Genomic DNA, 23,303 nt, shown 5'->3' with positions numbered 1-23,303 from the left:
ATCAGCATAGAAGAGGGTTCTTCACGGTAAGAGCAGTGAGGCTCTGGAACTCTCTTGCTGAGGAAGTGGTGATGGCCAACTCACTGAATGAATTTAAGAGAGGAATGGATGCATTTCTTGTTAGCAAAAGTATAGAAGGTTATAAATAGCATAATCTTACAGGTAGATAGAAGAGCGACCAAGATTATTAGAGGAATGGGTGGGCTGCAATACCAAGACAGGTTATTAAACTTGGGGTTAGTTAGTTAGGAAAAACAAAGGCTTAGGGGGATCTAATCACAATGTATAAATATATGAGGGGACAGTACAGAGACCTTTCCAAAGATCTCTTTACACCTAGGCCTGCGACTGGAACACGGGGGCATCCGCTACGTCTTGAGGAAAGAATGTTTAATCATAATCACAGATGAGGACTCTTTACTGTACGAGCAGTGAGACTATGGAGCTCTCTGCCGTATGATGTTGTATTGAGGGATTCACAAGTAAAATTTAAGCAGAGCCTGATCGCATTAATTGAAAAATATAATATTACCAGTTATGTATATTGGATTTTATGACAGGGTGTTGATCCAGGGAACTAGTCTGATTGCCGTATGTGGAGTCAGGAAGGAATTTTTTTCCCCATTGGAGCTTATTTGACACATTGGGGTTTTTTTGCCTTCCTCTGGATCAACATGTTAGGCTACGGGTTGAACTAGATGGACTTAGAGTCTCCCTTCAACCTTAAAAACTATGAAACTATGAAGAAAATGAGTGGGACTCAGCACCAATATAGATGAATAAAAATCTTCAAGCTTTATTTGAGAAGTTTAAAAATAAAGGAAGGGTCACAAATCATCCCAAATCGCCATGCGACTTGCCGTGCGGCAAGTCGCACGGCAAGTCGCATGGCGATTTTGGATGATTTGTGACCCTTCCTTTATTTTTAAACTTCTCAAATAAAGCTTGAAGATTTTTATTCATCTATATTGGTGCTGAGTCCCACTCATTTTCTATTACTGTTTACTCAAATTGTCTGTACATGTCCCCTCTGAATTGTAAAGCGCTGCGGAATATGTTGGTGCTATAGAAATAAAACTTTATTATTATTACTGTATTATTATGGGTCTGTGGAAAACACGTACAGCAGATGGATAGCATCAGTGTGCTGTAGTGTTTACAACTGCAAAGTATAGGAGATGCTATAGCATGTGACCCATCCATCCTAGAAACCTACCATGACACCGGCACCATTTCCTCCCCCCACATACGTGTGAAAACCGCGCACACGGCCTTCGGTCTCCACACACCAGCCCTAACCCTCACAGGTGCTATACTAGATGCAGCCACAAGATGTCGCTATACACACAGAACACGGGCAACAAACAACGAGCAAACTCCTAAAGTTTTACGTTTCCTTCAGAATGGAGAACAGTGTACTGTAATATGCGGGCTCAGGACAAACCCCCAGTGTATCACACTGAGTCACTGGTGAAAGGTCACAGTAAAGGCGGGCACCAGGGTGAGGTAGGTGTGGGCTCTGGCTCCTGCCCGGTCTCCGCTCTTATTAATACTTTGAGCATTAATTATGAATTGTGCAGAGCAGCTCGGTGTACGGGGCCGCTCTCCCCACACTTCAGTGGGAACTCCCTTCTCACTCAGTGCGGCGCCATCTCCAGCGCCACCACCTCCTCCCCGGGGATCAGTTCCTGACTGAGGGAGTGACCGCGGAAGGCGAGATGCAGAGCGCGGCTGTCGTTATTAGGAACCAATAGGTTTCCTGCTTTCATTTCTAACTACTCAATGTAGAATGAGAGCTGGAGTCTGATTGGCTGCCATGTGCCCATCCTCCATAGTGCTAAAGCTACTGCATCCTTCCCTATACTCAGCACTGTCCAGTTGTGTGGTGGAAGGAGCAGTGTTACTTCAGGTGATAGGCTTAGGTAAGTGCTTGTGTATGGTAAAGTGCAGAGTGAATTAAAAGTGTTTTTGCCACTATTTCCTAAAATGTTGGAAAAATCATGGCAATCTCACAGTAAAAAAACAAACAAAATTAAACTATCAGTGTGAAAATGGCTTTAGGCTGAATCCACACTGTGTAGGAGCCATATTTTATGGTCTGTGTATGGGTGTATTATGGGTGTCCTGTACACCCAGCCTACAGTCCTATGTGAAGGGCAGGACCCCCTCGGCCAGGCTGGAACCTGTCCCCAGTGTCCAATGTAAAGTACCGTAAGGCCTCTTACCCTGGTCTGGTACCCTGTATATCCCAGAATATACCTCCTTATAATCCCTTTTAGGCTATGTGTCCACGGGAGAAAGTACCTGCGGATTTTTCTGCATCAAAATCCGCAGCTTTCCCCCGGAATCCGCACCTTAGCATAGGTGTGGATTTGACGCGGATTTCGTTGCGGATTTTGATGCGGATTTTGTCCATTGTACTCTATTGTGTTTCTGAATAAAGCTTAGTCTGTTTTGAAGGGAAAAAAAAGGCTCTTTGTCATTTCCTGTCCCAACCCTCCTTTCTTCTCCCATTTTGTAATAAAGGGGCAGAAATGTTTAAAGGGAACCTGTCGCCACTTTTTTTGTAAAAAGCTGCGGCCAACACCACTGTGCTCTTATATACAGCATTTTAACAGGCTGTATATAATAACCCAGTGGTGGTGGCCGCAGCTTACAGCCAAAAAATGTGGTGCCATGTTCCCTTTCACTGTTTTTTTTTTTTTAAAAAAAAAAAAAAAAAAAAATGTGCTCCGCTGTATTTTCACTGTCCAGCCCGATGCAAGCAAGCAACTGAGGGCTGTGCTTCTCAGCGGGATAAGGCTGAAGCATTCTCTGCCCCTCCCGCTGAGAAAAACAGTCCTCAGCTGCCCCTGAAAATGGCGGCTCCGTTGTGAAGCGCCATTCACAGGTGCTGTACCGAGGCTCATCCAGCTGCCCTGATGCATTGGCTGGCTGGGTAATATAATGGGGTTAATGCCAGTTTTCTGCAAACTGGCACTAAGCCCGAGGTTCATAATGTCATGCCTGTGTAGACACGGCCATTATGAACCTCCGTTTGGTACTAAATAAAAGAAAACACTTTTTGAAAAATTTTATTTGAAAGAAAAACACACACACATCCCTGATTGCCATCTTTATTACTCCCAAGCCTCAGAGGTTAATCCAGGACAATTGTAATCACTGGTTTGCTCTCTGCCGGCTGCTGTGAGCGGCAGAACTCACTGGCCGGGTCAGCTCAGTTCATAGCTGAGCCCGGGTCACAGCGTCAGCCGGTCACAGCAGCCGTCAGTGTATTAAATGCTGCACAGCTCTCTTCCGGCAGCTGGGAACGTCTGACGTCAGAGCCCTGGTCAGCTGACTTAATTCGCGAGCGCGGGCGGGTCAGCTGACTGCACAGCGATCAGCTGATGTGCCGGGCTCCGATGTGCACTCATGTGACCCGGGCACGGACGTCAGCCGGTCCAGCAGCCGGAAGAGAGCTTTGCAGCATCTCGAACACTGACGGCTGCTGGGACCGGCTGACGTCCGTGCCCGGGTCACATGAGTGCACATCGGAGCCCGGCTCATCAGCTGATCGGTGTGCAGTCAGCTGACCCGCCCGCGCTCGCGAATTAAGTCAGCTGACCAGGGCTCTGATATCAGACGTTCCCAGCTGCCGAAAAAGAGCTGTGCAGCATTTAATAATACACTGACGGCTGCTGTGACCGGCTGACGTCAGTGCCCGGCTCGGAGTTGTCATGGATTATCGTCGGGGATTCAGGGAGTAATAAAGATGGCAATCAGGGATGTGTGTGTGTGTTTTTCTTTCAAATAAAATTTTTAAAAAAAGTGTTTTCTTTTCTTTAGTACCAAACGGAGGTTCATAATGGCCGTGTCTACACAGGCATGACATTATGAACCTCGGGCTTCGTGCCAGTTTGCAGAAAACTGGCATTAACCCCATAATTACCCAGCCAGCCAATGCATCAGTGCAGCTGGATGAGCCTCGGTACAGCACCTGTGAATGGCGCTTCGCAACGGAGCCGCCATTTTCAGGGGCAGCTGAGGACTGTTTTTCTCAGCGGGAGGGGCAGAGAATGCTTCAGCCTTATCCCGCTGAGAAGCACAGCCCTCAGTTGCTTGCTTGCATCGGGCTGGACAGTGAAAATACAGCGGAGCACTTTTTTTTTTTATTTTAAAAAGAATTGTAAAAAAAGACCTGGGATCCTGTTTTGCCAGCTAAAAGCAAGCAGCCTGTAACTAGCTGCTTTTAGATGGCAATCCAGAGTCCGGACACAACACGACTACACTGACACTACTCTACACTACAAAATGGTGAAACTTCCTCTTCCTGAACTATCCTACATCACTTCCTGTGGATTTGTTTGCGATATCCGCACCAAATCCGCAGGAAAAAGAGCCTGTGGGAACAGACCTGCGGATTTCTTGCGGATTTTACACCTTGCATTGACTTGCATGGGAAAAATCCGCAACAAAATCCGCAACAATAATTGACATGCTGCAGATTTTTCCGGATCAAAATCCGCGGCAAATCCGCCGCGGAAAAATCCGCAGTATGGGCACAGCATTTCCAAAATGCCATTGAAATGGCTTGGAAGTGCCGCTGCTGCAGATTTTTGGCAAATCCGCGGCAAAATCCGTGGTAAATCCGCAGCGTGGGCACATAGCCTTATACATTATGGGCCGATCCCATGGGCATTGCTGGTCTTCCTCGGCTGCTCCTGCTCTGTGTGGATGGTGCGGCCTATGTCATGCACACAGTGCCCCCAATCTCACTCCTCCACAGGCGTACTTCCCTCTGGGGAAAAGCACAGGCCTGTAAGGCGCATGCACTGGTAGAGGCCAATGACCAGTAAAGCTGGCACATGTACAATACATTGCATTGTCCTGCTTTAGGAGGGCTGCTGGTGTATGCAGGAATAAGATTTCTGGGCTCTATGTGGATCATTTAGAATGTCTCATCCACATGAACCAGGGCAGGAGGATTGCGGGAATAGATGTGGTGCACTATGCCATGCCCGGACACACCATGCTGGAAGTCTGTATTATACTGAAGCCTTTGGTTTGGTTTCTTGACCACAGTAACCTGATGACTAAGTGAATTAAAGGAAACCTGTCAGCAGAAATTTCGCCCAAAACCTAAAAGATTCCCCCTCTGCAGCTCCTGTGCTGCATTCTAGAAAGGTCCCTGTTAGTATTGTGCCCCATATGAGACCAAAATAAAGACTTTATAAAGTGGTACCTTTTTGTATGCAGATTCTGTAAATGTGACACGGGGGCGGGCTTCCTGATGGCCGTTAGTCTGCCTCCTGCCGCTTTAGGCCGTCCCCCATCGCTGATTTTCATAGCTGTGGACGCCGCCCAGTGCTCCACAGGTCCCCGCGCATGCCCAGTGCTCATCTCTCGTGGATGAGCACTGTGCCCAGTGTCACCGCTGGTGATGTGCGCGCAGGCTTTAGATTATGGGCGGTGCTGTGATGTTTATTACCAAGCAACCACCCATAATCGCGGGACCGCGCTTTCCCCCTCGGCGTCCTTCGTTCTGCGCAAGCGCGGTGCTGCTGACCCCACGTCACCTCCTTCTATCTATTTCCTGCCTCAGGGCAAGATGGGAAGGAGGTGACGTGGTGGGTATTTCCCAGGGCTGTGGAGTCGGTAAACCAAACCTTCGACTCCGAACGATGCTGAAGTTGGTTTCTTATTCGTCAGTTTCTTATTCGGCAATTTAGTTTTTTCAGTTTTTTATGCATTTAACAACAAAAATAACACATCACAATAATAAAATACAATGCACTGATGTGCCCTAATATAAATACACTCAAAATCATCTGCAAAAATTATACAACTGGCAAAAAAATGGGCATCAAAGTGGGCACCAAAGTATGTTAGTGAAAGGGTTAAATGGCTTTGGGCCACTGATCTAACACCAGAATTGCATATCTAGTGATGCCTCTAATCAAACTGAAGTGACTCCAGCCTGGCCCAAAGGGGTTCTGGGCATCAGAACTGGCATCAAAGTGGGCAAAACCCCAGTTTTCACAGATTTGAATAAGTAACTGGTGTTTTTGAGGGGTTAAATGGCTTTGGGCCACTGATCTCACACCACATTTACATACCTAGTGATGCCAAACATCAAATTCAGATCACTCCAGCCTGGCCCAAACAGGTTCTGGGCATCAGAACTGGCATCAAAGTGGGCAAAACCTTAGTTTTCACAGATTTGAATAAGTAACTGATGTTTTTGAGGGGTTAAATGGCTTTGGGCCACTGATCTCACACTACATTTACATACCTAGTGATGCCACACATCAAATTCAGATCACTCCAGCCTGGCCCAAACAGGTTCTGGGCATCAGAACTGGCATCAAAGTGGGCAAAACCTTAGTTTTCACAGATTTGAATAAGTAACTGATGTTTTTGAGGGGTTAAATGGCTTTGGGCCACTGATCTCACACTACATTTACATACCTAGTGATGCCAAACATCAAATTCAGATCCCTCCAGCCTGGCCCAAACAGGTTCTGGGCATCAGAACTGGCAAAGTGGGCAAAACCCCAGTTTTATAGATTTGAATAAGTAACTGGTGTTTTTGAGGGGTTAAATGGCTTTGGGCCACTGATCTCACACCACATTTACATACCTAGTGATGCCACACATCAAATTCAGATCACTTCAGCCTGGCCCAAAGGGGTTCTGGGCATCAGAACTGACATCAAAGTGGGCACACAGCCACATTTCACAGATTTGAATAAGTAACTGGTGTTTTTGAGGGATTAAATGGCTTTGGGCCACTGATCTCACAAAACATGTACATACCTAGTGATGCCCCACATCAAATTCAGATCACTCCAGCCTGGCCCAAAGGGGTTCTGGGCATCAGAACTGGCATCAAAGTGGGCACACAGCCACATTTCACAGATTTGAATAAGTAACTGGTGTTTTTGAGGGATTAAATGGCTTTGGGCCACTGATCTCACAAAACATGTACATACCTAGTGATGCAACAAATCAAATTCAGATCACTCCAGCCTGGCTTAAACAGGTTCTGGGCATCAGATCTGGCATCAAAGTGGGCAAAACCCCAGTTTTACAGATTTGAATAAGTAACTGGTGTTTTTGAGAGGTTAAATGGCTTTGGGCCACTGACCATACACCACATTTACATACCTACTGATGACACACATCAAATACAGATCACTCCAGCCTGGCCCAAACAGGTTCTGGGCATCAGAACTGGCATCAAAGTGGGCAAAAAAACAGTTTTCACAGATTTGAATAAGTAACTCATGTTTTTGAGGGGTTAAATGGCTTTGGGCCACTGATCTCACACTACATTTACATACCTAGTGATGCCACACATCAAATTCAGATCACTCCAGCCTGGCCCAAACAGGTTCTGGGCATCAGAACTGGCATCAAAGTGGGCAAAACCCCAGTTTTCACAGATTTGAATAAGTAAGTGGTGTTTTTGAAGGGTTAAATGGCTTTAAGCCACTGATCTTACACCACATTTACATACCTAGTGATGCCACACATCAAATTCAGATTACTCCAGCCTGTTTGGGCCAGGCTGGAGTGATCTGAATTTGATGTGTGTCATCAGTAGGTATGTAAATGTGGTGTGAGATCAGTGGCCCAAAGCCATTTAACCCCTCAAAAACACCAGTTACTTATTCAAATCTGTAAAACTGGGGTTTTGCCCACTTTGATGCCAGTTCTGATGCCCAGAACCTGTTTGGGCCAGGCTGGAGGGATCTGAATTTGATGTTTGGCATCACTAGGTATGTAAATGTGGTGTGAGATCAGTGGCCCAAAGCCATTTAACCCCTCAAAAACACCAGTTACTCATTCAAATCTGTGAAAATTGGCTGTGTGCCCACTTTGATGCCAGTTCTGATGCCCATAACCTGTTTGGGCCAGGCTGGAGTGATCTGAATTTGATTTGTGGCATCACTAGGTATGTAAATGTTTTATGAGATCAGTGGCCCAAAGCCATTTAACCCCTCAAAAACACCAGTTACTTATTCAAATCTGTGAAAATTGGCTGTGTGCCGACTTTGATGCCAGTTCTGATGCCCAGAACCCCTTTGGGCCAGGCTGGAGTGATCTGAATTTGATGTGTGTCATCAGTAGGTATGTAAATGTGGTGTGAGATCAGTGGCCCAAAGCCATTTAATCCCTCAAAAACACCAGTTACTTATACAAATCTGTGAAAATTGGCTGTGTGCCCACTTTGATGCCAGTTCTGATGCCCAGAACCCCTTTGGGCCAGGCTGGAGTGATCTGTATTTGATGTGTGGCATCACTAGGTATGCAATTCTGGTGTTAGATCAGTGGCCCAAAGCCATTTAACCCTTTCACTAACATACTTTGGTGCCCACTTTGATGCCCACTTTTTTGCCAGTTGTATGATTTTTGCAGCTGATTTTGAGTGTATTTATATTAGGGCACATCATTGCATTGTATTTTATTATTGTGATGTGTTATTTTTGTTGTTAAATGCATAAAAAACTGAAAAAACTAAATCGCCGAATAAGAAACTGGACGAATAAGAAACCAACTTCAGCATCGTCGACTCCGACTCCTCAATTTCTCTTGCACCGACTCCCAATCCTACATATATTGCTTATAGTTAGGTGAAAAATTTATTGTAATACATGAACATGTGTATGTGAACATCAGGCATTTAATAATTTTTATGATACTATAATCAAGATATTTGGATAGTAGATAAAATATATTTACTTTACTTTACGTCACTAGGGTTCCCTGCAACAGAGATGAGTGATCCTGAATCGTTTGGCTGGACAGTCCCTGTATTGATACCAGCACAGATAGATGGATAGGTAGCAAAATAAGAAAAACCACATGTGGCTTTTTTTTTTAAATTATTTAAATAAATATAAAAAAAACAGCGTGCGGTCCCCCCTATTTTGATACGCAGCCCTGATAAAGCCTGACAGGTGGGGGCTGATATTCTCAGCCTGGGGAGTCCCATGGTTATTGGGATCCTCCAGGCTAAGAATAGCAACCTTCAGCTGCCTAGGATTGTCGCATCGATTAGATGTGTCAAGCCTGGTGCTTCACCCACCACTTCCCGATTGCACTGGTGCGGTGGCAATCGGGATAATATAAGAGGTTAATAACAGCCCACAGCTGTCAATAAGTTCTAGATTATTTATGGCAGGTGTCTGACACCCCTCATCACTAATCTGTAAGTGAAAGTAAATAAACATAAACACCGGAAACATCCTGTATTTGAAATAAAAGAAACATCCTCATTAACCACTTTATGAACCCCAACAACACCCCTGAAGGTCCGACATAATCCACATGAGGTCCCACCACGATTCCAGCTCTGCTACATCTGAAATTACAGCATGCAATCATGGAACATGACCGAACACTGTAACTGCAGGCAGAGAATGAGCCGCGATCAGCGGTGACATCACTCAGGTTAGGGACGATCATTGCTGGACGTTTACCTGTGACCACAGGTAACCTGAGTGACGTCACAAGGTAAATCGCGTTCGTGCCGGTGGATCACCGGGATTTCCTACAGATCCACCATCATGAACGCGATTCACCTTGCGACGTCACTAGGGTTCCCTGCACCTATGCCTCGTGGTTTTTACCACGGGACCTTGCTGAAGGGAAGTCTGGTGACGTAGGTGCCTTGAGGCGTTCCATAGTTCAGTAAGTCTGGGTCGTCATGGGGATGACCCAGGGTTGCTATGGCAGCGATCGTGCCCCGTGATCTATTTCCAGGGACCCAATCGCCAGGGAGAGGTAAGAGGTCTTTCTCCCTGCCTTCTGACTGCTGCGATCGCACTGATTGCAGCATTCAGGGAGTTAAATTGCCAGGAGCAGTGTGGGCACCGCTCCGAGCAGAGAGCCCGGTCCCATCTGTAACATCAGCTGGAGACTCAGCGGCGAGCACGGGGGTACAGCGCTTGAACACCCACGGTTGCCATGACAAAAAAAGCATGAAATAAAGCATGCAAAAACGCATGAAAAGAAGCACCTTTTCCCTTCACCCATGACAGCACCATGTAAGAGAGGGATCCGCCCAGCAAGGACAGGAAACCATTCTGAAATAAAAGGGCGGTACCTCTCCCCTTCTTCAGTTGGTTTCCTGTACTTGTTGGGAGACCTTGTTCCTGAAATACTGCGGTATGAAGCAAGAAGATTTTGGCCAGAAGAGGCCTCTACTTACAAGGCGAGTCCTGTGGCACCGTTGTTCGGGGTTGGAAGCGCAGTCCATTAACCCTTAGGGGACTTGGTGTGCGGCAGGAACAATCCCATGGGTCTCGGACCGCCGCTCCATCCTCCCCCTTGCGCTCCCCTGCTTGCTATAGGCCTTCTGGGTGCTGTTGGGCGCACTCTGATGCGCGAGGAGCATGCGAGGGAAAAAGAAACGTGCTCGCATGATGTCATGCAAGAGCGCGCCAAAAGAAGATGGCGCACCATACAGCGGCATATGTGGTGGTGTAACAGGGAGGAAATGGCGGGTGGCGTCAACTATCCGGACACCGCTGGGAGCGTGGTGAAGGGGGGAGGAGCCATATGGGACCAGAAGGCGGAGGATCCCTATTAGGCTGGACTCAGACGAGCGTTTGGCATCCAATGCTATCGCATCGGATGCAATATGCTAATGACTCACGCTCTGCTGCGAGCGTGAGCAGAGTGTCATGCGACTGTGACCCGATCCTGCAATCAGGTCACAGCTGTGAAGCTGAGGACGCGCGCTGCGGAGGAGAGGGATGGGTTAATGCCCCCCCACCTCTCTCCTCCATTGTCAGCCTGTGCGTATATCGCACTGCACTGGGATAACATCCGAGTGCAGTCCGATGTATCTCTTGCACCCATTCACTTGAATGGGTGCGAGGGATACGGCTCTAGCAGAAAATCGCAGCATGCTGCCACTTTTCTCGCATCCAGAATCTGGATGTGAGAAAAGCTGACTAACTGCTCTCCCTCATTGACTAACATAGGTCCGAGTGCAATGCGAGATTTTCTCGCATTGCACTCGTCCGGTTTTCACGCTCGTGTGAGCGTACCCTTAAGCAGGCTTTACACGCTACGATATATCAAACGATATGTCGTCGGGGTCACGTCGTAAGTGACGCACATCCGGCATCGTTTGACATATCGTAGCGTGTGACAGCTACGAGCGAGTGTGAACGAGCAAAAATACTCACCTTATCGTTGCTCATTGACACGTCGCTCATTTTCAAAAAATCGAACGTCCTTCTGCGTGCCGGTTGCTCATTGTTCCCGACAGGGCTGTGGAGTCGGAGTCGGAGTCGTGGAGTCGGAGTCGGAGCTCATTTTGGTGGAGTCGGAGTCGGAGTCGGTATAAAATGCACCGACTCCGACTCCTAAAATATATAATAAATTGGGGACAGGAGTGCAATGCAGAATGTGCTGAATATTTTACTAAATAATAACATTTAGTATAATGCTTATATTTAAGTGAAAAATTTATTGTAGTACAATGTGAACATCAGACATTTAATTGTTTTTATGATACAATAATCAAGATATTTGGATAGAACATAAAATATTTATTGGAATACAACTTTAGAACACAAAAAACTAATAAATTGTAAATATGTAAAATATATATATATATATATATATATTATATATACACAGTGTATATACACACACAAGATATATATGTAATCTACTGTATATTACATAGTGTATTACATATTTACAATTTATTACAGTTTTTTGTGTTCTAAAGTTGTATTCCAATAAATATATTTTATGTTCTATCCAAATATCTTGATTATTGTATCATAAAAATTATTAAATGTCTGATGTTCACATACACATATTCATGTACTACAATAAATTTTTCACCTAACTATAAGCAATATATGTAGGAGTCTGAGTCTGAGTCTGAGTCTGAGTCTGAGTCTGAGTCTGAGTCTGAGTCTGAGTCTGAGTCTGAGTCTGAGTCTGAGTCTGAGTCTGAGTCTGAGTCTGAGTCTGAGTCTGAGTCGGTGCAAGAGAATTTGAGGAGTCGGAGTCGGAGTCGAAGGTTTGGCTTACCGACTCCACAGCCCTGGTTCCCGAGGCAGCACACATCGCTCCGTGTGACACCCTGGGAACGATGAACTGCAGCTTACCTGCATCCCGCCGGCAATGCGGAAGGAAGGAGGTGAGCGTGATGTTTATGTCCCGTTCATCTCCGCCCCTCCGCTTCTATTGGCCGGCCGCTGTGTGACGTCGCTGTGACGCCGAACGTCCCTTTCCCTTCAGGAAGTGGATGTTCGCCGCCCACAGCGAGGTCGTTCGGGAGGTAAGTACATGTGACGGGGGTTACTGACTTTGTGCGACACGGGCAACAAATTGCCCGTGCCGCACAAACGATGGGGGCGGGTGCGATCGCAAATGCGATCACACGAGATATCGACGCGTGTAAAGCAGCCTTTAGAGTAACACTGGCTGACAGGTGCTTATGCTGTAAGCTATATTCCGTGACTGATGCAGAAAGGCAGCAGCACTCTCTGGCGTGCCGGCAGCATGTACGTAAGGACAGTAGTCGTTCTAGTGAAGCAAGCCGACCCCAGCCATGGCAGCCAGAAGAGCAGATCCTCCCGCGGCTCCGCAGCTTCCGTGAGACCTGTGGATGTTCCGACGCAGTCTCCAGACCCGGTACCCTTCATCTACTATGTTGGGTGAGTGATCTTCGTGAATGTCGCCTCCATAGGTCCCTTGTGATTTTCCAGTGTTGTTTTTTTTTTTGGGGGGGGGGTTCTGCCTTACAGAGGCTCAAAAAAAAAATCCACATCAAAAAAGAATAATAGAATGTCCTCTATGCCGAGAGCCGCTCAGTGTGGCAGAAATGATTGTGTGCGGCATGCATCCTTAGCACAGTTGCAGAGGAAACTCCAGGGTTCTCGGCGGACCTTAGGTCAGTCATCACATCTGAGGAATAAGATTCCTTGAAGAAGAAGAGGTCAAAGACAATAGACTCTGACTCCATTTCTTCCGCCTCGTGCAGTGCTACTCCACACTCAGACTATTCATCCTCAGATAGTGATATGGGAGGCAGGCCGTGCTTCCCAGTTGATGAAGTTGGGAATCTGGTTAAGGCAGTCAGAGCGACTATGGGCCTAATGGATGAGAAATCCCCCAGATCCCTTGAAGATGTTATGTTTGGAGGATTAGAGGATAAAAAGAAGTGTACCTTCCCGGTAAACACTAAGATTGAATCACTTATCCAAAAAGAGTGAAAGTGTCCCGACAAGGCAGGAGCTCTCCCCTCCTCCTCAAAAAGGAAATATCCTTTTGATGATGAGAAGACGGCAATATGGGATAAAGCCCCGAGGATCGATGCTGCGGTGGCGAAATCTAAGAGAGCGGGCCTTCCCCCTGGAGGATTCTGGAACATTTAAAAGACCCTCTACACTCCCTGACAGACGTTCTGTTGCTTATCCATGTTATGTAAATAAAAGCTTATAACCTGACTTTAAATTCATCCATTGATTTTATAAATTACTATTTTGAAAGCAGAAACCCTCCCAAATTTGGTTTAGGTTATGAAAATAAAGTTGCTGCAAAGATGAAATATTGATCATTTAATGAACACAGAAAGGTTCAGTTTTGGCAAGACAAAAGTTTTGTCGCCTTGTCATATAATGCACCCAATCCTAGTTTACAAGTAAGATGAGATCAGCGCAGAAAGGAAGGCACTCTTCAATATAAATTTCCATATCGTTTATTCCATGTGCACACATGTGAAGGTAGGTACAGACAGCCCCTAGGCAGGGGAAAAAATGAATAGCGACGCGTTTCGACTGTATTACATGGACTAAGACCGTGTAATACGGTCGAAACGCGTCGCTAGTCATTTTTTCCCCTGCCTAGGGGCTGTCTGTACCTACCTTCACATGTGTGCACATGGAATAAACCATATGGAAATTTATATTGAAGAGTGCCTTCCTTTCTGCGCTGGATCTCATCTTACATGCTTGCAGCTGCCCGACTGATTGTCCGTGCTGCAGTGAGAAGGCCTGGAGACTTGGAGTGGGGGAGCTGAATTCCTTTGTCATTCAATCCTAGTTTACATCCTCACCTGGCTCACTAAATGATTGCTTAATTAGTGGGTGTGTATAAAAAGAAACCCAGCACCCCAGACCGTCACTTGAACAGCAACTTGACCTCTGACAACATGCCAAAAATCCACCCTGCGACCAAAGCCTTGATTATCAAGAGGCTGAAGACCAGATCCACTGCAGAGGTGGCTGGCACCTTTTAATGTGTCTCCGCATCAAGTACAAAGAATTAAAAATAGATTTGAAGAGACTGGAGATGTTTTTGACAAGCCCAGGTCCGGCAGACCCCGCAAGACAACTGCTCAGGAGGAACGTTTGTTAGAAAATGCAAAGCCAGCCCCTCTTCCACTGCAGCAGAGCTCGAACAGGCCTGGTCACCTCATGTTCCTGTGTCAACTAGAACTGTTTGTAGGATTCTGTCTTGAAATGGCCTCCATGGTCAAATCAGTGCCCAGAAGTCAGCCCTAAACAAAAGGCAATTAAAATACCGTGTCCCACAGCCTGCTAAACAGATGGACGCTGGACAAGTGGCAGAAGGTGGATTTCTCTGATGAATCTTCAGTTGAATTACACCACAGCCGCCGCAAATACTGCAGGAGACCTACCGGAGCTTGTATGGATCCAAAATACACCCAGAAAACAGTTACATTTGGTGGTGGAAAGATCATGGTCTGGGGTTACATTCAGTATGGGGGTGTGCGAAACATTTGCAAGGTGGAAGGCAATATCAGTAGCCTAAAATATCAAGACGTATTAGCTACCTCTTACATTCCCAATCATAAAAGGGATCAAATTCTGCAGCAGGATGGTGCTCCATCTCATACATCCATCTCTACAACAAAGTTCCTCCTGGCAAAGAAGATCAAGGTGCTTAAGGACTAGCCAGCCAAGTCACCCAACATGAACATCATTGAGCATGTTTGGGGTAGGATGAAAGAGGAAGCTTGGAAGACAAAAACCAAAGAATCTAGATGAACTCTGGGAGGCATGTAAGACTGCATTCTTTGCTATTCTGGATGACTTCATCAATAAATTGTATTAATCATTGTTGAACAGCATGGATGCAGTCCTTCAAGCTCATGGAAGTCGCACACAATATTAAATATGGCTCTAATAGCACCACAACTTCATTCACCAATGTTATGCAACATATCTTTGTATTAGAAGTTAATTATTTACTTTCTGTGGGTGACAAAACTTTTGTCTTGCCAAAATCTGACCTTTCTGTGTTCATTAAATGATCAATATTTCAGCTTTGCAGCAACTTTATTTTCATAACCTAAACCAAATTTGGGAGGGTTTGAGTAATTTATAAAACCAATGGATGAATTTAAAGTCAGGTTATAAGCTTTTATTTACATAACATGGATAAGCAACAGAACGTCTGTCAGGGAGTGTAGACAAGAAAGCAGATGGCTGTCTTAAGCACTTGTGGGAGACGTCAGCAGCAAGTTTGAAGCCTGCTATAGCCAGTACCTGCACAGCCCGTGCTTTAATGATCTGGCTGCAATAACTTGGCGATCAGCTGAAAGATAAAACTCCTCGGGAGCAAATTCTTTCTAAATTACCACTACTGCAAGGAGCGGCAGCATTCCTTGTTGACTCATCAGCTGACTCTATTAGGTTGGGAGCCTGTTCTGCAAGATTGTCTAATTTGGCCAGAAGGGCATTATGGTTGAAGGGTTGTCTGGGGGACCCTCAAACCAAACATAAATTGTGTTCAGTACCATGTGGCGGTCAGTTCCCTTTTCGGCAAACCGCTGGAAGATGCGCTGAAAAAAGCATTGGGTAGCAAGAGGTCCTTCCCTAGGTTCCACTCAGGCTCTTCTTGTTCTTCCTTTCGGAGATGAAGATTCAGTAGGGGCAAATCTCCGGATAATCAAAAATGGGAACACAAGCCCAGACGAGAGACAGGATTCATGTTCGGTGGCTCCACCGCCTCCTCAAAGAAGTCATCTCAATAACGCCAGGCTACCAAGTAGGGGGACGCCTTTCTCCTTTTCTGAGAGCATGGGAAAGTATTTCCTCAAATTATGTGCGGGCTATAGTAAAAGATGGTCTCATGTTGCAATTTCTCCCCCGCAGCATTTCATCATAACGCCTCTTCAGAGGTCACTGGAAGAACAGCAGGCTCTGGAATAGGAAATCATGGGATTACTGGACAAGCACGTCCTTTGCGAGGTTCCACTTTCAGAAAGAGGGAAGGGATTCTACTCCCCTCTTTTTCTCATAAGAAAACCGGATGGTTCTTTCCGAAACATAATCAACCTCAAACATATCAACCGATTTATTCAGAATTATCCATTCAAGATGGAATCCGTTCAGTCAGCTATAAAGCTGTCCGCAACTGTTATATGGCAGTGATAGACCTCAGGGCCGCCTATTATCATGTCCCCAGCCATCAAAAATACCAACGGTTTCTCCAAGTGGTGCTTTTCATCCTAAACAAACTACGCCATTTTCAGTTCACACCGCTTCCTTTCGGGCTGTCTATCGCCTCAAGGATTTTCACAAAAATAGTAGAGGAGATGACGGCTCACTTGCGAATCCAGAATGTGCTGCTTGTTCCCTATCTAGACGACTTCCTGGTGATTGGCAACTCCAAACAACAATGTGCAAAACACCTGCAGTACCTCTAGATCAGTGTTTCTCAACTCCAGTCCTCAAGACCCACCAACAGATCATGTTTTTAGGTTTTCCTCGATATTAGACACGGAATAATTCAATCACCTGTGCAACTTTAAGGAAATCCTGAAAGCCTGCTTGAGGAAAACCTGAAAACATGATCTGTTGGTGGGTCTTGAGGACTGGAGTTGAGAAACACTGCTCTAGATGGTCCTGGAAAACCTAGGATGGATTGTGAATCTCGAAAAATCGAAATTAGAACCAGTTACAATTCAAACATTTCTCGGTCTCACACTAGACTCGAAGTGTCAGTTATGCCATGTGCCAGCAGAGAAAATACTGAAGGTATCGGAGTTGGCCCTGAAGACAATACGCCATCCTAAAATGTCTCTAAGAAAAGCTGTGTCTCTGTTGGGCACTATGACTTCCTGCTTTCCAGCAGTTCCATGGGCCCAGATCCACTCGAGGGGTTTCAATGGCAAATGCTGTCTGCCCAAAAACATTAGGAGAACATTTGGAAGGGGAAGTCACTCTATCCTTGGCAGTCAGGAATTCCCTGCTATGGTGGACATCCATAGACAACTTGTCCGTGAGAGTTCCATGGCTTTCGCAGGATCAGAAAGTGGTTACTACTGATGCCGGCCAGTCCGGCTGGGGAGCTCCCCTCCACAAACAGATATCCCAGGGCTCGTGGTCGGCACAATAAGCAGTGCAGCCCTCAAACCTCAGGGAGCTATGGGCAGTGGAACGAGCACTGAAATCCTTTTTTCCCCTCCTCCAGGGGCAACATGTTTGAGTAATTTTGGACAATCAATCCATAGGCTCATACATAAACCACAAAGGGGGCAAAAGGTCCCCATCTCTCATGCAAGCATCCTACAGTCTTTTCCACTGAGCTGAGCAGAATCTCCTCTCCCTCTCGGCTCTGCACATAAAGTGTCTTCTCACTACGGCAGATTTACCTCAGTCACCATCAATTGCATCAAGGAGAATGGGCCTTGAATCCATGGATCTTTCAGCAGATAGTGACTCTGTGTGGAACACCGCAGATAGACTTGTTTGCCACCAGACTAAACAGGCAGGTAGACCAGTTCTGTTCTCTAAACCCGGCAGACCAGCCCTACGCTGTGGATGCACTTCTGTTTCCATGGACTTTAAAGCTGTCCTATGCCTTTCCCCCAATTGTCATGCTACCGACCGTTTTATACAGAAAATCAGGAAAGATCAGGCGATAATCCTTCTCAGCGCCCCCTTCTGGCCCAAGAAGCCATGGTTCTCTCTCCTGAGGACAATGTCAGTCACGGATCTATGGGTTCTGATGGAGATTCCGGAACTTTTAGTGCAGGGACCAGTATTCCACGGACAGGAGAAGGGGTTCCATTTTACAGCATGGAACTTGAGAGGTCTTTGCTGATGCGCAAGGGGTTCTCCTCTAACCTGGTCCCTACATTGCTAAAGAGCCGGAAGCTAGTTGCCACAAAAATCTATGGGAGAGTGTGCCATGAGTTCTTTCCATTTGCAAATAGACCCTTGGGTGTAGAGGTTCCTATTCCATACATTTTTTAGAATTCCTGCAGAGGGGTTTTGACCTAGGGCTAGCGGTAAACACTCTAAAGGTTTCATGTTTCTGCCTTAGGGGCCCTATACAACTGTAACCTGGCAGCTAACCAATGGGTTAAAAGGTTTATTAAACCTTGCGATAGGACTAGACCAATAGTCATACCTAAAGTTCCACCGTGGGATCTAAATTTTAGTTTTGGACGCCCTCACAGGTCATCCCTTTGAGCCCATTGCCGAAATCATCCTAAAGTTAACATTAACCCCTTCACGACCGCGGGCAGTAAAATTACGTCCTATTTTAACGTGACTTAACGACCAGGGACGTAATTTTACTGCCTAAACTTCATTTGATTGCCGTGGCCATAGCAACGGCTTTCAAATGATGTCCCCTACTGTTTATTACAGCAGGGGACCTTTGCTTGACCCCAGGGGGGCGGCATCGCCACCCCCTATCGACGATCGATGTGATTGGCTGTTCAAATCTGAACCGCCAACCACATCGATCGCACTAATTTCGGCAAAAATAATGCCCGAATTAGTGCGATCCTGTGAAATCCAGCTATGAGATGCCGCAGCTGCTGCAGCATATCATAGGTGGACCTCAAACATGCCGCCCCCAGCCCCTGCAGCACTGATTGGAGCGATTGCGCGTCATAGCACGATCGCTCCAATCAGTGTGCAGTGGGGCGGTCTGATCTGCCGGTGGCCGCCCTCCCCAGGCCTGTGCTGGCCTGCGAGCCCTCCCCCAACATGTCTGCAGCGTGCAGTGGCTGGTACTTGTGGTACCACGCCACCGCTGCTGCTGCCGCCGCCGCCGTAGCTGAGGTCACCGCTGCTGCTGCACGTGAGTACTGTGCTCACCTTGCAGCCCGTGCGCGCTCCCGTGGTGCCCCTGCGCGCTGCCGTGATAGCCCCTGCCGTGCCCCCCCCCCGCGATCTGCTCCCCCCAACCCCCCCCCCCCACATCCCGATCTGCTCCCCCCGCGATCTGACTGCCTCCCCCATTATCTCTATTCTGCTTCTGCAGCTCCCTCTCCGGTCTCCGCCTCTGCTCTCCCCCCTCCCCCTCTGCTCTCCCCCCCTCCCCCTCTGCTCCCCCCCCCCCTCTGCTCTCAACCCCCCCTCTGCTCTCAACCCCCCCTCTGCTCTCAACCCCCCCTCTGCTCTCAACCCCCCCTCTCCCCCTCTGCTCTCCCCCGACGTCCTCTTACCTGTCTTCACCGGCCTGATCACATCTGCGTCCATCGCTGGGTCCTTCCTGGGCATTCTGCTGATCTGCCTGCTGCTCCTGTAAAGCTGTCCATCTCTCTGCCATCTGTTCCTCTGCAGCTCTTCTGGTCAGTGATCCTCCTGCTAGTCCTCTGGGTACTGTGAGTATAACTTTTTTTTTTTTTTCCTTATCCCCTGTCCATTTTTACACCTCATCCGTCCGTGCGTCCCGCCAAGCGCTGATCAGGGATGCAGATAACGGATCGGCATCCATGGTCAATTTTTGGCGTGACTTTTTTTTCCATATCCCCAACGCTTTTTGTATCGCATCCGTCCGTGCGTCCCGCCAAGCGCTGATCAGGGATGCACATAACGGATCGGCATCCATGGTCAATTTTTGGCGTGACTTTTTTCCGTATTCACGACGCTTTTTGTATCGCATCCGTCCGTGCGTCCCGCCGAGCGCTGATCAGGGATGCAGATAACGGATCTGCATCCGTGGTCAGTTTTTGGCGTGACTTTTTTCCGTATTCACGACGCTTTTTGTATCACATCCGTCCATGCGTCCCGCCGAGCGCTGATTAGGGATGCAGATAACGGATCGGCATCCCTGCTCAATTTTTGGCGTGACGTTTTTCCGTATTTGCGAGGCTTTTTGTATCGCATCCGTCCGTGCATCCCGCCAAGCGCTGATCAGGGATGCACATAACGTATCTGCATCCATGGTCAATTTTTGGCATGACTTTTTTTTTTCGTATCCCCGACGCTTTTTTTTATCGCATCCGACCGTGCGTCCTGCAGCGGCCGATCAGTGCACTGCGTCTGTGCGTTTGAAAAGTCAAATGGCGCTCCTTCTCTTCTGAGCCCCGCCATGCGCTCAAACAATTACTTTCCACCACATATGAGGTATCTGCGTACTCAGGAGAAATTGCACAATACATTTTATGGTGCATTTTTTCCTGTTACCCTTGTGAAAAAAAAAGCTACCTAGTTGAAGCAACCGTTTTGTGGTAAAAAAATAAATTTTTCTTTTCACGGCTCAACGCTATAAACTTCTGTGAAGCCCCCAGGTGTTCAAAGTGCTCACCAAACATCTAGAAAAATTATTTGAGGGCTCTAGTTTCCAAAATGGTGTCACTTGTGGGGGATCTCCACTGTTTAGGCACCATAGGGGGTCTCCAAACGTGACATGGCGTCCGCTAATGATTCCAACCAATTTTGCTGTCAAATGGTGCTCCTTCTCTTCTGAGCCCCGCCATGCGCCCAAACAATTACTTTCCACCACATATGAGGTATCTGCGTACTCAGGAGAAAATGCACAATACATTTTATGTTGCATTTTTTCCTGTTACCCTTGTGAAAAAAAAAGCTACCTAGTTGAAGCAACCGTTTTGTTGTAAAAAAAAATTTTTTTCTTTTCACGGCTCAACGCTATAAACTTCTGTGAAGCCCCCAGGTGTTCAAAGTGCTCACCAAACATCTAGAACAATTATTTGAGGGCTCTAGTTTCCAAAATGGGGTCACTTGTGGGGGAGCTCCATTGTTTAGGCACCTCAGGGGGTCTTCAAACCCGACATGGCGTCCGCTAACAGGTGCAGCTAATTTTGCACTCAAAAATTCAAATGGCGCTCCTTGCCTTCCGAGCTCTGCTGTGTGTCCAAACATTTGATTTCCACCACATATGAGGTATCTGCGTACTCAGGAGAAAATGCACAATACATTTTATGGTGCATTTTTTCCTGATACCCTTGTGAAAAAAAAAGCTACCTAGTTGAAGCAACCGTTTTGTGGTAAAAAAAAATTTTTTTTTCTTTTCACGGCTCAACGCTATAAACTTCTGTGAAGCCCCCAGGGGTTCAAAGTGCTCACCAAACATCTAGAACAATTATTTGAGGGCTCTAGTTTCCAAAATGGGGTCACTTGTGGGGGAGCTCCATTGGTTAGGCACCTCAGGGGGTCTTCAAACCCGACATGGCGTCCGCTAATGAGTGCAGCTAATTTTGCGTTCAAAAATTCAAATGGCGCTCCTTCCCTTCCGAGCTCTGCCGTGCGCCCAAACAATTGATTTTTACCACATATGGGGTATCAGCGTACTCAGGAAAAAATGCACAATAAATTGTAGAGTGTACTTTCTCTTTTCTCCCTTGTAAAAATGAAAATTTTATGGCTAAAGTAACATTTTTGTGTTTAAAAAGTAAAATTTTCATTTTTTCCTTCCACATTGCTTTGGTTCCTGTGAAGCACCTAAAGGGTTAATAAACTTATTGGATGTGGTTTTGAGCAGTGTGAGGGGTGTAGTTTTTAGAATGGGGTCACTTTTGGGTATTTTCTGTCACCTAGGCCTCTCAAAGTCACCTCAAATGTAATGTGGTCCCTAAAAAAATTATTTTGTAAATTTTGTTGGAAAAATGAGAATTTGCTGATGACCTTTGACCCCTTCTAACTTCCTAACGGAAAAAAAATTTGTTTCGAAAATTGCGCTGATGTAAAGTACACAAGTGGGAAATGTTATTTAGTAACTATTTTGTGTGACATATCTCTCAGATTTATGGGCATAAATTTTCAAAGTTTGAAAATTGCGAAATTTTCAAAATTTTCGCCAAATTTCCTAAATTTTCACAAATAAACGCAAAAAATATCGGCCTAAATTTACCACTGACATGAAGTACAATATGTCACGAAAAAACAATCTCAGAATCGCCAGGATCCATTGAAGCGTTCCAGAGTTATAACCTGTCAAAGTGACACTGGTCAGAATTGCAAAAAATGGCCCGGTCATTAGGGTGTTTTAGTGGCCGGGGGTGAAGGGGTTAAAGACAATTTTGTTAGTTACCTTGATCATAGGGTCAGTGACTAACAAGCCTTATCGGTATTTCATCCCTATACTCAGATATTCGATGATAAGCTGGATCAGGACGCAGGAAATAGTTCTGCCCTCCTTTTGCAGCCATCCCACAAATCCAGGGGGATGCAGATTCCATACGCTAGATGTTAAGAGAGCCCTACTACAAAACATATCAGTAAAACATAGTGTGAGGACAACACAATCTTTATTTATAGCCTTTCAGGGTAGTAGGAAAGGTTTTTGGGTGTCAAAGAGTAATATCTCTAGGTGGATTAGGGAGGCCATTGCTTTAGCCTACTCATATAGTGGTGCTGCCATCCCTGATGACATACGGGCACATTCCACCAAATGTGTCTACCTCCTGGGCTGAGATAGCGCAGGTATCTATTGACCAGGTCTGCAGGGCCGCAGTCTTTTTTTTTTTTTTCTGACACACTCGGTTGGACCTAGCGTGAGGCTGTGATCCCTCCCTAATAAGTTTATTCTCTGAAAATCTCTCACCTGGTGCTGTCATGGGTGAAAGGAAAACACCAAGGTTACTTACCGGTAGCCGTTTTTTCCAGAACCCATGACAACATCCATATAATTCCTCCCTTTCTCACCTCCCTTTCTCACTCTGTACTGTTCTGGGTCTGCATGTGTGTGTTATAGTTGGTAAAACAGTTGCTTCCTTCTGCCTAGTCAATGTTCCCCAACTCTGAGGACTGGTTTTTCCAGCAGGACAATGCACCATGCCACACAGCTAGGTCAATCAATGTGTGGATGAAGGACTACTACATCAAAATCTCCAGACCTGAACCCCATTGAAAACCTCTGGAATGTAATCAAGAGAACGATGGATAGTCACATGCCATAATATAAAGAAGAACTGCTTACATTTTTGCACCAGGAATGGCATAACGTCACCCAAAAGCAGTGTGAAAGACTGGTGGAAAGCATTCCAAGATGCATGAAAGCTGTGAATAAAAATCATGGTTGGTCCACAAAATTTTGATTTCTTAACTCTTCCT

General features: G+C 46.3%; 1 protein-coding gene across 4 annotated transcripts in view; it reads left to right on the top strand.

Moving 5' to 3' along the window:
- LOC142295354 (transmembrane protein 14A-like) overlaps nucleotides 1-23,303 on the top strand; it is a 181,947-nt gene that overhangs the window by 123,780 nt on the left and 34,864 nt on the right. The window contains exon 1 of one of the 4 annotated variants that reach the window (XM_075338458.1): nucleotides 1,388-1,506. The exons of 2 other annotated variants lie outside the window; for them this stretch is intronic. The gene's annotated coding sequence lies outside the window, so the exon portion shown is untranslated. Of the gene's footprint in view, nucleotides 1-1,387; nucleotides 1,507-1,846; nucleotides 1,923-23,303 lie in introns of those variants that run through there. One more of the 4 variants, XM_075338459.1, reaches the window with a different exon arrangement.

This window comes from Anomaloglossus baeobatrachus, chromosome 3 (assembly GCF_048569485.1).
Source record: "Anomaloglossus baeobatrachus isolate aAnoBae1 chromosome 3, aAnoBae1.hap1, whole genome shotgun sequence".
Lineage (NCBI taxonomy): Eukaryota > Metazoa > Chordata > Amphibia > Anura > Aromobatidae > Anomaloglossus > Anomaloglossus baeobatrachus.
This window is presented reverse-complemented; position numbering and strand designations above follow the sequence as displayed.